This window comes from Lycium barbarum, chromosome 11 (assembly GCF_019175385.1).
Source record: "Lycium barbarum isolate Lr01 chromosome 11, ASM1917538v2, whole genome shotgun sequence".
NCBI classification, from domain to species: Eukaryota; Viridiplantae; Streptophyta; class Magnoliopsida; order Solanales; family Solanaceae; genus Lycium; species Lycium barbarum.
The window spans coordinates 100938602-100952766 of record NC_083347.1 but is presented as its reverse complement, the minus strand read 5'-3'; the positions used below and the strand labels follow the sequence as shown (position 1 = coordinate 100952766).

The window sequence follows — 14165 nt, the reverse complement described above, 5'->3', positions numbered from 1 at the left end:
AACATTCGTAATAAGTATCTGCTTCCTCGTATTGATGACTTGTTCGACCAGCTTCAGGGTGCTTTGGTATTTTTGAAGATTGATTTGAGGTCAGGCTACCATCAACTGAAGATTTGGGCCCAGGATATCCTGAAGACGGCCTTCAGGACTCGTTATCGTCATTACGAGTTCCTTATGATGTCATTTAGGCTTACGAATGCCCCAACAACTTTCATGGAATTGATGAATGGCATTTTCAAGCCATAGCTGGACTCTTTTGTTATAGTGTTTATTGATGATATCTTGGTTTATTCTAGGAGTAGGGAGGAGCATGAGCATCATTTGGGGATTGTCCTTGGTTTGTTGAGAGAGAAAGAGATTTACGCCAAGTCTTTGATGTGCAAGTTCTGACTTGATTCTTTGGCGTTCTTGGGCCATATCGTGTCAAAAAGATGGGATCATGGTTGATCCCAAAATGATCGAGGATGTTAGAGATTAGGCGAGGCCCACTACTGTGACTGAGATTCGTAGCTTCGTGGGTTTGGCCAGTTAGTACTGTTGATTCGTGAAGGGGTTTGTTTCTATTGCTTCTCACTTGACCAGATTGACTCAGAAGGAGGTTCCCTTTCAATGGTCCGATGCTTGTGAAGAGAGCTTTCAAAAGCTTAAGACTCTATTAACCTTCCTCTTGAATCCATGCTAGAATTCCATTAGAATCTAAGAGGAAAAATGGGGTTTGATGATTTCTTCTAGAAATGAGTTCTAATCTTTCTAAATGGAAATTGTTGATAGGTTTGACCAATCTAATCATAGAATTTGATGATTTCATAGCTAATAGGCTTGAATCTTCCATTTGTGTTGATTAATTTGAAGGTTGAAAAATTAGGGTTCATACCCAAATTGGGGGTTTTTACTTGAATCTCGAAATCGACCCATTCTATAGTTATTTAAGCAATTGGTTAGTAGGACTGAATCCGTAGAAAGTTGAATTGCATATTTCACTTTTGAAATGACCGTTTTACTTATGTGGGGTCGTTTCCTCCTTTCACGATAGTTGAATTTGATTCTAAAGATAAGTATGGCAATATGGGTGTTGTTCTTCATTATTTCTAACATAGAATTTGAATATGATTAGACTTTGAGTATTTGGAGGCGCTACGAAAGGAAAAAGCTAAGCTATGATTGTTCATGGCTCCTGCACGACTACCAGGTAGGTTACAGTTTATCTTATGGTTAGACTTCAGTTAGCGAGGCATTTGTAGAGTTAGTGATTGTTAGAGAAAGCATGTGACGCCTTCTGGTATGATGTCGGGATATATTTCTTAGGTTGGTACTATTTGATTATGGCTTGTGGCCATGTTATGATCTATTGGCTTGCTGCCACGTGTGTGATACTAGACTTGATGATTGATCATTTATTCATGATTGCGAAACCGGATCTCTCAATTGTTGAGTATGTCTTGTAAAGAGGAAGGAATTGATATTGAGATTGTTATTGTTATATGTGTCCATGTGTGGCACAATTTGGCATTGATATACTCTTGTTGACATTGATATCATGCATGCATTCATACTTATATATTGGGATTGGGTTGCGCGCTGCAACACATATATTGGACCAGGTTTCACGTTCCGCAACATATATTGGAGCGGGTTGCACGTTCCGCAACATATATTGGATCGGGCTATGCGCCACAACAGGTAAATGAACTTCGCTAGTCTCCCATGGGTCATAACTATAGAGGCGCGGAGGTATTCCACCTGGAGCATGTGTGTATAATTGTATTGCATTGCATTCTCATTTTCATATTCGTACTGTTGGATTTGGACTTGGTACTTGTACTTGTGATGATATTCGAACTTGGTGAGCTATACTTGCGGAGGTATTTGAACTTGGTATTCTGTACTTGTGGCGACATTCGGACTTGGTATTTAATGATTGTGATTCCGTTCTTGGATAGTGTTGGTTGTATTTGTTGTGAGCATGTCTACCTTTCAGTCGCTTACTTATATATATGTTAGCTAACTATTGTCGGCCTATGATGCCTACTCAGTACGTGTTGTTGTACTGATTCTACCTTTCTGCATTCTTTTATGAGTGCAAAGTACGTGGCTGGATCGATTTCTTCCCCTCGAGGCTGAGTCCCGAGGCATTGCTGGCGAGCATCTAGGTTGAGCACATGGCCAGATCCGCAGCTCGGATGACTCCTCCCATTTTACTTCTCTTATTCGCTACTTCTGAGACAGTATTTCATTTTGAGACTATGCATTCAGACTCTTAGTTATGTAGTGGCTCTTGTTCGGCCTAGACCTGATTTTATGATTGATGTCATATTTCCGCACTTATTTACTTATCTATTTTAGACTTGTTAGTTATTTAGGTTTGTTGGTTGGGTTATTTTATTTTTGTTTGAATGTTTATTAAAGGATGGGTTCGCTTACTAGGTGGGAAAAGGGTAGGTGCCCGTACGTTCCCCGATTTGGGACGTGACACCAACAAACAGATTCAAATAGGCAGATACATACAAATGACAAAGTGACTCAACAAATACATTTTACTTCTAAGAAATTAAAGACGAAGAAAAGACAAGTGTGATTACCTTCTTTGGGACAGCTACCTGAGGCTATTGTAGTTGTCGAGTCTCTGAATCCACTCGAAAAGCTTGTTTAGCTGATAACATGTAAAAGGATTTTTATAGCCCAAAAACAACGAAACTTAAAAGTTAAAAGTGGATTTTTCTGAAAATTAAGAAACTTAGAAAGACTATGGATATTTTCAGTTCTTGAACTTGTGAAAAAAAAGAAGGGATTCTTTCTTATTTTTAACTTATGAAATAAAGGGATGTTTCAATTGTTCAAGACCTGTCTAAAACAAAATCTAAAAGGCTGTATTTATAGCTGGATTCTTGGACTCTCACAGCTGAAATTCGAAATTCAAATTTAAAGAAAAGAGGGAGAAAAATGACGGTTTTCTAAGAATGAAAAGAGGTGATGGAACTCACCTTTTCAGATCGATTTGAAGGCTAGAGGTCTATTTGGAGACCATTGGGACTTGGATTTGTGTAGGATTCACCATTACCCATTGACTTGAACGAGGATCGAGCTTAAAATGGTGGATCTTAGCATATCCCTTTTCGCAGAGGTTGAATCGACTAGTTGCAGAGCTTTAACGACTCTGTTGCTTCGTGGAGAAGGAAAAAAGACTAAGAGGACGTGGTTCCAATAGCGTCGGTGAATGCTATTGCCCACTAGTTCGATGGGTACGGCGGCGTGGAGGTGATATGAATTGATGGAGGCTAGAGTTTGGTTAGGGTGAAGAAAAGAGTGTAAGGGTCGTTTGGTTATGGTTCAGGCAAACTGAACAAGGTTAGGTCTTTAGTTGTTAGGTTATTTGGGCTTGGGTAGCCTGACTTGGGCTGCTTGGTTGGGTTTTGGGCTGGGTCGGTAGGGCCACAGATTTTAGTTTAGGGGAAAAGGGAATTGGCCCAATATTATGGGTAGATGATTTAATTTCTGATCCCCATTTGGCTTCAATTAATTAATTAAAATATGTTTCTTTGTCCTAATTAATTCCCAAAAATGTGTACATATAAAATTACAATACAAGTAATTTAATATACGTATTTAGTTTTAAAATAGAGTAAAAGATGATTAACATAGAAATAAATAGGATTAAAGGGAAAATGCCAACACCAATATTGATATTAGAATATCAACATTATTTTCGAGTGATTTAAATTATAAAGTATGATGTTTTAGTAATTTTTAATTATAAAATATGATGTTTTGGTAATTTTAAGAAACAATAAAATCTTTTTAATTTTAGAGAAATAATATCTCGAATATTATTATAGTAATTAGAGAAAATATTCCAAACTCATTTTGTGAAATTTTCATGACTGAGAAGCATAGTGAAATCAATTAAACGAAAAAAATGAGGGCCAAAGTTGTGTGTCAACAACCGCTGCTAACTCCAAATCCTAAGTAGGGTAGTTCTTCTCTTGAATCTTCAACTGCCTAGAAGCATAAGCAATAACCTTACCTTCTTGCATTAACACAGTGCCCAAACCAACACGTGACACATCACAATAAGCGGAGAAATCCTTACCCTCCACGAGTAATGCCAAAATCGGGGCTGTAGTCAATAAGGTCTTGAGCTTTTGGAAGCTCTCTTCACATGCATCAGACACTGGAAAGGTACCTCCTTTTGAGTCAGTTGAGTCAAGTGAGAAGTAATCGAAGCAAAACCTTTCACAAACCGATGGTAGTAACTCGCCAAACCCATAATGCTACGTATCTCAGTCACTGAAGTGGGCCTCGCCTAATCTCTAACAGCCTCAATATTCTTGGGATCGACCATAATCCTATCCTTTGACACCATGTGGCCCAAGAACGCCACAGAATCAAGCCAAAACTCACACTTGGAAAACTTAGCATAAAGCCTCTTTTCCTTAACAAAATCCAAGTACAATCCTCAAATGATGCTCATGCTCTTCCTTGCTTCGCGAATACACCAAAATATCATCAATGAAGACTATGACGAAGGATTCCAGGTATGGCCTGAAAATGTCATTCATCAAATCCATAAAAGTTTTCGAGCTATTCATAAGCCCAGAAGACATAACAAGGAACTCGTAATGACCATAGCGAGTCCTAAATGTCGTCTTCGGAATATCCTTGGCCCGAATCTTCAACTAGTGATAACCTGACCTCAAATCAATCTTGGAGAACACTGAAGCACCCTGAAGCTGGTCGAAAAAATAATCAATATGGGGAATTAGATACTTGTTTGGAATGGTGACCTTATTCAACTGGCGGTAATCAATACACATCCGAATAGACCAATCTTTCTTCTTCACAAAAAGCACAGGAGCGCCCTAAGGGGAGACACTCGGTCTGATGATGTTACACCTCAGAAATTTTTCCGTTAGCATGTGCAAAATAGGCTAATAGGGATAAAATGTGTGTGTGGCATTTCGAAGGCAAGTAATAAGGTCCCGTAGATTGGTATCGAGGATTTGAACGACTTTTAAGAAGGTTCCGTAAGGATCGGAAATGAAACAAAGTAAAGAAAATAAGATTCAGTGAACTGGGGGTATACGGTCCATTATACGGACCGTAAAAGTGTTTTACGGTCCATTATATGGACCGCAGAAGCGTCACAGAAGAGACTGACTGAAGGGTGAGTTTTACGGTGTACTATACGGACCGTATAACGGTTTGACGGTCCGTAAAATGAATCGTCAAAGTGTCACAGAATGAGGTTGAGAGAAGGTCAGTTTTACGGTGAATTATACGGACCGTATAACGATTATACGGCCCGTCAAATGGATCGTCAAATGGTCACAGAGAGGGGCGATCACTGAGTCCATTTTACGGTCAGTTATACGGACCGTATAACGAACCGTATAATGACATCGGGACTGAAGTGTGTTTTATAAAAATATGATCCAAAGTTTCATTTTTTCATTTCCCATTCTCTCCTACACGATCCTCTCTCTCTCTAGAACCTTCCACACACTTCTAAACCAAGAATTCAAGTAAGAATCAAGATCAATAACAACCAAATTAGAGGAATTAAGAGTGTGGAACTCCTCATTGTTCATTTAAGTCAAGAAATTCCCTAGATGGTGGAACTAGGGTTTTGTGAAAGTGAAGTATTTCAACTCAAGGTTTGTTCAATCACCATCCAAGGTATGTTTCATGACTTTATCAAGTTATTTAAGTGTTAGAAGACTAAGGAAAGCTGGAATTGTAGAAAGACATGGAAGATGGGTCTTAAAAGGGTGAATAGTGCCACTAGTGAATAATGATGGAATTAAATCATGGAAGTTGAGGTGTTATAGTTATGAATATGCTAGAAATGCTGCTTTTATCATGAAATAAGTATTAAAGGTGCGGAAACACGATAATAAGCTATATGGATAAAAATGGGGAAAATTGGAGGAAATTGGTGGAATGTGATAAGGGTATGTAAACGATGTTTGTTGATTGTGATATTGTGGTGAATGATGGATGTTGATATAGAACATGGGAAAAGTAGCATAAACAAAGGAAGTGCCGCCCAATTTTCTTTAGAAATAGCGACGCGTTCTTATAATCCATCAACTAATGATAATTCGAATTCCCTTATGAAGGTAACGACGCGATATTGAAGAAGAGCAAGTGAACGATATTTAGCTAAGCAAACAAGGTATGTTAAGGCTTGTCCCTTTCCTTCAAAGGCATGACTCCAATGTTACGACTTCATGAATGCTTCCATAGCTTCCTCATTTTCCAAAGCTAAACGTTTATGATTCCTCTCTTGATAACCCGTGAATGTTTTCCAAAATGTTTGTGTCCTTCCAAAACGAAGGTTTATGATTTCGTAAGATTTTATGATCATAATGATGGACACGCTTTTGCAATGACGAATATGATGTTAAGACGAGAATATTTTCCTATTTGATTATGATGATGATGATTCCGGGTTTAAAGGGTCCAAGTTATGTTTTCAATAACGATATAAGAATATCGAGCTATTTCTTGATTTCTAAATTTTATTCATGGATGACGACTATACTTCCCTTAAGATTTCCAAAAGTATACGAAGTGACTTCTTACAAGATGGTGACCCTACTTTCTGTTCTTTTTATATTAGATTTCGTTGATAGTCTCGCCTTATGATGATTGTCCCTTCAAGGCGAGACATGACGATCATGATTAATCCATAATATAATCGGAGGTGTTCGACCTTACGTCACTCCGATAGGAACACAACTCTCCTTGGGCTCTCATGCATGATGCATATACTATGTATGTATATAGATATATATATGATATGAAAATGTTTTCAGGGGAAGTGGGGAAAGGTGAGGCGCTATAGACGCATAGCCACCTGTACAGCTGGCGTATCATGATTTCATCCCGGACGCGGGGTGCCCGGACGCGGGGTATATGGGTGATGGATCGGGTCGTACGTTCCTCGGCACTAACATACTATATTATTTATGGATCGGGCCGTACGTTCCTCGGCACTAACAGATATATATATATATATGATGATACATGGATCGGGCTGCACGTTCCGCAGCAATATATGATATGATGATGGATATGAAGTAAGTCAGCATGTGCTATTTCTTCTATACGAGACAGTCACATACAGTTGATCCTTATTGATGTTTCCTTTATCTCATTGATGTATTTCCATTGTTATGCCTTACATACTCAGTACAATATTCGTACTGACGTCCGTTTTCTTTGGACGCTGTGTTCATGCCCACAGGTAGACAGAGAGGCGGCGCAGACCTATAGGAGCTATCAGCAGATTTACAGGAGCACTCCACTATTTCGGAGGTGCCAGTCGGGCTATGCTTTTGTATATATTTGTATATGTCTAGTTCTCCAGTAGAGGCTCGTAGATACGTAGTGTGGGTTATGGGGTCTCCCAAAGTTATATACATATACGTGCATATTATTTTGATAGCTTATGTTTATGAAAGCATTTATGTTTCAAGCGAAAGATGATTTATTTATGATTTGAATATAAATTGATTAAAAGAGCATTAAATTAGTAGAATAAGTCATAGAGCGAGGGGTGCTCGGTGGTTAGCCCCGGGTACCCGTCGCGGCCCCTAGCTGGGTCGTGACAGATGAAGCCCTTACTTAGAAGATATTGCAATTGCTCCTTTAACTCTCTCAACTCAGATGGTGCCATCCTATATGGTGGGATGGAAAAAAGACGAGTGCTCGGCTCTAGATCAATGCAGAAGTCAATGTCACGATCGGCTGGCATACCCGCAAATCTATAGGGAACACCTCCGCAAACTCACTCACAACAGGCACTGACTCAAGTGACAGAGTATCAACACTAGTATCATGAATATGGGACAAGTAGGCCAAATACCCTTTATCAATTAACTTCTTCACTCGGAGGAAGGAAATAATCTTCTTCGGGGCGGGACTATCCACTCAAGTCTAGAAATTTGAGTTTTGATATTTGAAAGAGAGGGTTTTTCTTTTTATGGACTTAGAGAACTTTGAGAGAGTTTAGAAAAGTGAGAGTGAAATAAAAAAAAATGGGGGACTGACTCGTTCTTTCAAACTTAAAAAATTTCCAAAGCCCATCTGCATTGGTCCCGCCTTACGAGTCCATCGCAGGAGTTTTTAGTCTTAGAAAAATCCCCATCAGGCGTTGGCCCAGCTTCACGGGTCTATCGCGGATGTGTTGAGTTTTAGAACTCTGGACATCAAGTGTTGGTCATGCGTCGCGGGTCCATCACAGATGTTTTGAGTTTCTGAACTCTGTACATCAGGCATTCGCCACGGGTTGTGGGTCTAACACATATGTGCAAACCTGGAGCTTTTTTTTTTTTACTTTTTTCGCTTGTTTTGCATTCCCGCTCCTTCCCTAGTCCTGCAACATGAACAAACATGACATATAACTATGAAAAAGTTGGGTTGACTCCTAACAAGCGCCTTAGTTAAGGTCGTGGCACCACACTTTTTATATTTTTGTATTTTTTCATTTTTTCGTGCTATTTTACTACTCTACTAATATAAACTCGGGTTGCCTCCCGAGCGCTTAATTTAACGTCGCAACACGACGGAGGCTATCTCAAGCCTCTTCAAGTTCAATTAAGGTCTTTGCTAGATAGATGATCTCTCAGAAATAGTGTTTCACTCTCTGTCCATTCACCACGAATGTCCGCTCTTCATTAAGCGGTTTCAGCTCAACCGCTCCATGGGCGATCACACGAACTATCTCGAACGGCCCAGACAACTTACTCTTCAACTTCCCTCCAAAAACCTTCAGTCGGGAATTGTACAACAACGCTAACTGCCCAGGCTCAAACTCACGAGGTTGGCGCTTATCATGAATTCTCTTTTTCCGCTCCTTGTACATTTTTGCGTTCTCATATGTATGGTAGAGAAATTCATCAAACTCGTGCAGCTGCAACAACCTCTTTTCACCAGCTTGTAACAAGTCTAAGTTCAACTTCGTTATTGGCCAATAGGCTCTGTGCTCAAGTTCAATAGGTAGATGACACGCCTTATCGAAAATAGCTTGTATGGAGATGTGCCAATGGGAGTCTTGTAGGCTGTTTTGTATGCCCACAAAGCATCATCAAGCTTCAGCGACCAATCTTTCCCGCTAACGCTCACAGTCTTCTCTAGGATTCTCTTGATCTCTCGATTGGACACCTCCACTTTACCACTTGTCTGAGGATGATAAGCAGTCGTTACCTTGTGTTTCACTGCATACTTGAACAACAATTTATCTAAGAGCCGGTTACAAAAATGTGTACCTTGATCGCTGATGATGGCCCTCAAGGTCCCAAACCTCGTGAAAATATTCTTCTTTAGAAATCTCGCTACCACACTAGCATCATTGTTAGGGAGTGCAATGGCTTCCACCCACTTCGACACGTAATTGACCGCAACAAGAATGTCTTTGTTCCTCTTTGATGGTATGAAGGGTCCCATGAAATCTATACCCCAACAATGAAATACATCGAGGCATTTTATGCCGCTTTAAAATGTTCCCAGTTCTTTAACAGCTATCACATGCCCTAATGAATTCATGATCATCTTTGAATAACATCGGCCAATAAAACCATGACTGAAGTACCTTTATGGCTCTTCTGTCACTAGCGTATTGTCCAACATAAGGTGATGAGTGAAAACTCTCAAGAAATGCAGGGACTTCTTCCTTTGGAATACATCTCCGAATCAGCTGATCTGTGCCAACCTTGTAGAGGTACGGATCATCCCAAATGTTGAATCTACTATCGTGCAGAATACACTTCTTCTTCTCATGATTAGCACTGGGAGGGTACACCTCACTTACTAGAAAATTTTACCATATCTGCATACCAAGGTAGCTACGCTGACTGTAGAGCAAAAAGTTGTTCATCTGAGAAGGTCTCCTTAATCACCACATCTTCATTAACAAGCTCTTGATTTTCAAGCCTAGTTAAGTGATCTACTACTTGGTTTTTTATACCCTTTCGATCAAGAATCTCAATGTCGAACTCTGGTAGCAGCAACACCCCACGACTAAGTATGGGCTTCGTATCATTCTTAGAAAATAAATACTGAACAACAGTGTGGTCAGTATAGACAATCACCTTTGTCCCCACTAGATAAGATCGGAATTTGTAAAAAATGTAAACAACTGCCAATAACTCCTTCTCTGTGACTATATAGTTCATCTGGCTGCATCAAGTGTCTTGCTGGCATAATAAATAGGATGAAAAATCTTATCCCTTTTCTTACCAAGAACAACCCCCACAACAAAATCACTTGCATCACACATCAACACAGACGACAGAGTCCAATCAGATTTAATGATAATAGGTGCAGTCACTAACCTCACTTTCAGCTCATTAAAGGCCTTTAGACATGCCTCATTGAATATGAAATTAACATCTTTCTCTAGCAACTTGCATATCCAATTTGCGACCTTAGAAAAGTCTTTGATGAATCGCTGATAAAAACCTGCATGCCCAAGAAAACTGTGCACTCCTCGAACAGACACGGGTGGTGGAAATTTTTGGATCGCCTCGATTTTGGATTTGTCTACATAAATGCCGTTGTTTGATACCTTATATCCGAGAAAAATGCCCTTTTGAACCATGAAATAACACTTTTCCCAATTCAGCACCAGGTTTGTTTCTTCACATCGAGCCAATACGGCATTAAGATGGCTCAAACAATCATCAAAAGAATCCGCAAAGACCGAGAAATCCTCCATGAATACCTCCACATAATTTTCCACCATATTATTGAAAATAGCCATCATACATCTCGAGAACGTACCTGGAGCATTACATAAACCGAAAGTCATCATCCGGAATGCGAAAGTGCCATATGGACATGTGAAAGTGGTCTTCTCTTAATCTTCTGGAGCAATTATAATCTCATTATAGGCTGAATAACCATCCAAAAATCAATAAAAATCGTGTCCAGCCAATCGATCTAACATTTGGTCCTTGAAGGGCAAAGGAAAGTGATCCTTTCTGCCGGCTGTGTTCAACTTTCGATAATTAATGCAAATCGTCCAACCAGTTATAGTTTTATGAGGCACCGACTCATCCTTCTTGTTTTACACCACAGTCATGCCCCCTTTCTTTGGGACACATTAGACAGGGCTCACCCATTTGCTATATGAGATGGGGTAAATAATGCAGCTATCAAGCCACTTAATCACTTCTTTCTTCACTACCTCTTTCATGATTGGGTTCAGCCTTCTCTGACTCTCCACGCTGAGCTTGCTATCCTCTTCCAATACTATCTTATGCATGTAAAATGAGCTTCTAATGCCTCGAATGTCATCTATGGTCCAACCAGTGCTCGGATTCTGTCTCTTAGTACTCGCAACACCCGTTAAACTTGCACATCAGACAAATAAGAAGAAAGGATTACAGGAAATGTGTCACCGCTGCCTAAGAAATCATAGTGCAGATGAGATGGTAAGGGCTTCAGCTCAAGAACCGGAGCCTCCTCAATAGATGGTTTCGGCTTCTTCCACGACTCAGGTCTATCCAAATCCTTAAATGGCGTATTGGCTCGCAAATATGCACAAGAAGTATCAAGAATCTGAAGACACTCCTCAACTCTCTCATCTTCCACCAAGTCTTCACGATATACTAATGCAATCTCCAAAAGATCTCGAGAAGCTAGAAAGTGATCTAGCTCCGCATTCGTTAGCTCGGGTTCCACAGTTGTGATCATCTTCATGTCCTCATAATAGGGTGGAAGCTTAGTAGCTTTGAACACATCAAAAGTAGCTTCCTACCCATCAACCTTCATTGGCATCTTCCTATCTCTGAATCGGATAACTGCATCAACCGTCACTAAGAATCCCCTTCCCATGATTAGAGAGAAATTCTTATCTACCTCATAAGCAAAAACGATAAAATCAACCGGCAGAATAAACGGACCCACCTTCACAAGAATATCTTTAATTATACTATCGGGATGTGCAAGAGATCTATCAACTAACTATAAAGTGACTGTTCTTGGCCTTGGCTCACCCAACCCTAGCGTTCGAAACACAGAGGTGGGCATCAGATTAATACTAGCACCCAAATCACACAACGCTAGCCCAACCTCAGTATTATCAATAGTGATAGAAATAGTAAAATTGCCCAGATCTTTCAGCTTTGGTGGAATCTTGCTCCTCGCTCTAGAATTTCACTACTCAGTAAATGCTACAGTCTCAAATTTTGTCCAGCACCACTTATTCACAAAAACATCCTTGATGTACTTAGCATATTTCAGAACTTCTTGCAAGAGCTCTACCAAAGGAATGTTGATGTGTACATGCTTCAATATGTCAAGAAATTTCTTACAGGCTGCATCTACTTTCTGTTTCTAAAAGCATTCTGGAAAAGGTGGAGGTGGTCTAGTCACTACCCTTTCAGACTATTGCATGACTTTCTCAGGACTCTTTTCAACATTAGTTCATTGAGCAGGAATGAGTTCAGCATCTACCTTCTTTTGTTTCTTCGGTGGCACTTCTTCAAGTTCTCCGCCATTCCTCAAGGTGACTGTTTTACATTCTTTAGGATTCTTTTTAGTAGCAATCGGAAGAGTACCTTGTGGTTTGACATTCTGAGCAATCGCCATATGCCCGACTTGACGTTCAAACTCATGAATAGATTTCTGCATCTCGCTCTGCACTATCTGAATTTGCTGCTAAACTACTTGTTGTTGAGCTATAAACTGCTTCATCATGTCTTTCAGAAAATTCCCAGTTGGTTGAGCTTGGGGCTTCTGATAATTATTCTGCTTGTAGAAATCCTGCTTTCCGTATTACGAATTGTAATTATTTCCTAAATAATTTCCCTGATTTCCACCACCAGGATTGTGTTGCCCCATATAATAGACTGATTCTGGATTTAGAGGACAACTAATATAATCATGTAGCTCACCACAACTCTCGCATGCTAGTTGCTGAATATGTTGAACTGGTTGGACCTATTGAACATGAGGGAACACCCTCATAAGAACATTACAAAGTGTCCCAATATCAGCCTGAATAGTTGCAACGTCATCGACTTGAAAAACCCCAGCGGCTTTCTGGGTCACCCTTGCGCGACTGGTTTCTTGATACTCGTAAGAACCTTCATACATTAGCTCAAGGAGAGCCTCTATCTCTTCATATGTTTTGTTCAAGATCTGTCCCTGAGCTGAAGCATTCAACAAAGCTCTCGATTCATGCCTTAGCCCTTCTACGAAATAGTTCCCAATGATCTTCTTCGGAAGCATGTGATGTGGACAATATCAAAAATAACCTTTATACCTTTCCCATGCTTATGGTAGAGATTCAGAGTCTTTCTGAGTGAAGTTGGCAATTTTCCCTCTCAGCTCTTTTATTTTCTTGGGTGAGAAGAATCTATCAATGAATTTGTTCGATAACAACTCCTATGAAGTGATAGGTCCACTAGGAAGATTCATCAACCAATACCTCGCTTCACCAATCAATGAGAATGGAAACAAGGCCAGCTTCACATAATCGTCAGAGACATCTCTATATTGAAAATTTTCACTCAACTCCATGAATGTCATCAAGGGCTTATATGAGTCTTCATGAGGTTACCCATATACTGGCACGTATTCTGCACCAGCCGCACTATTCCTTCTTTCAGCTTAAAATTTGCAGTAATATCAGGTTTGACAATAGTTGTAGCAGTATTTGGCAAACTAGGTCTAGCATAACTGGACAAAAGAACATGTTCTTCTTGTGCCATCTCAGTAATTCTTGCAGGAACTTGAACAATATCCTTGTTATCAACTCCAAGATTGTAAACCAACCCGATATCACGCTCTTCGTCCGCCAGTTTTTTTTTTTGCTTGTGTAATGTCCGTTCAATTTCTGGGTCAAAGTCAGCTAATGCTTTTCCTTGACTTCGAGTGTTTGGCATAAACAAGAGAATACACCTGAGGAGCACAAGTCAACCAAAGAACCAAAGTAAAAACTTGAATAGAAATTGAAATATCCAAACTAGAAAAATAGTAATTTTTCTAAGTCCCTCGCAACGGCTCCAAAAATTTGTTTCTCCCAAACGCACACGCAAGTATATGCGGTCGTACAAGTAATATAGGTTTTTTAAGTCCAGTTATCGTACCCACAAAGACTTAGAATTTTCACTATTCAATTAATTCAAATTTCGTTATAACCATTCAAGAGAATAACA

The 14165-nt window shown here is 39.8% G+C and overlaps 1 non-coding gene across 1 annotated transcript; it reads left to right on the top strand.

Moving 5' to 3' along the window:
- The first annotated feature begins 13230 nt into the window (after positions 1-13230).
- On the top strand, positions 13231-13338 carry LOC132620657 (small nucleolar RNA R71). Its single transcript, XR_009575093.1, has one exon. It is a non-coding gene; the product is annotated as a small nucleolar RNA R71 (small nucleolar RNA).
- Positions 13339-14165: the final 827 nt, after the last annotated feature.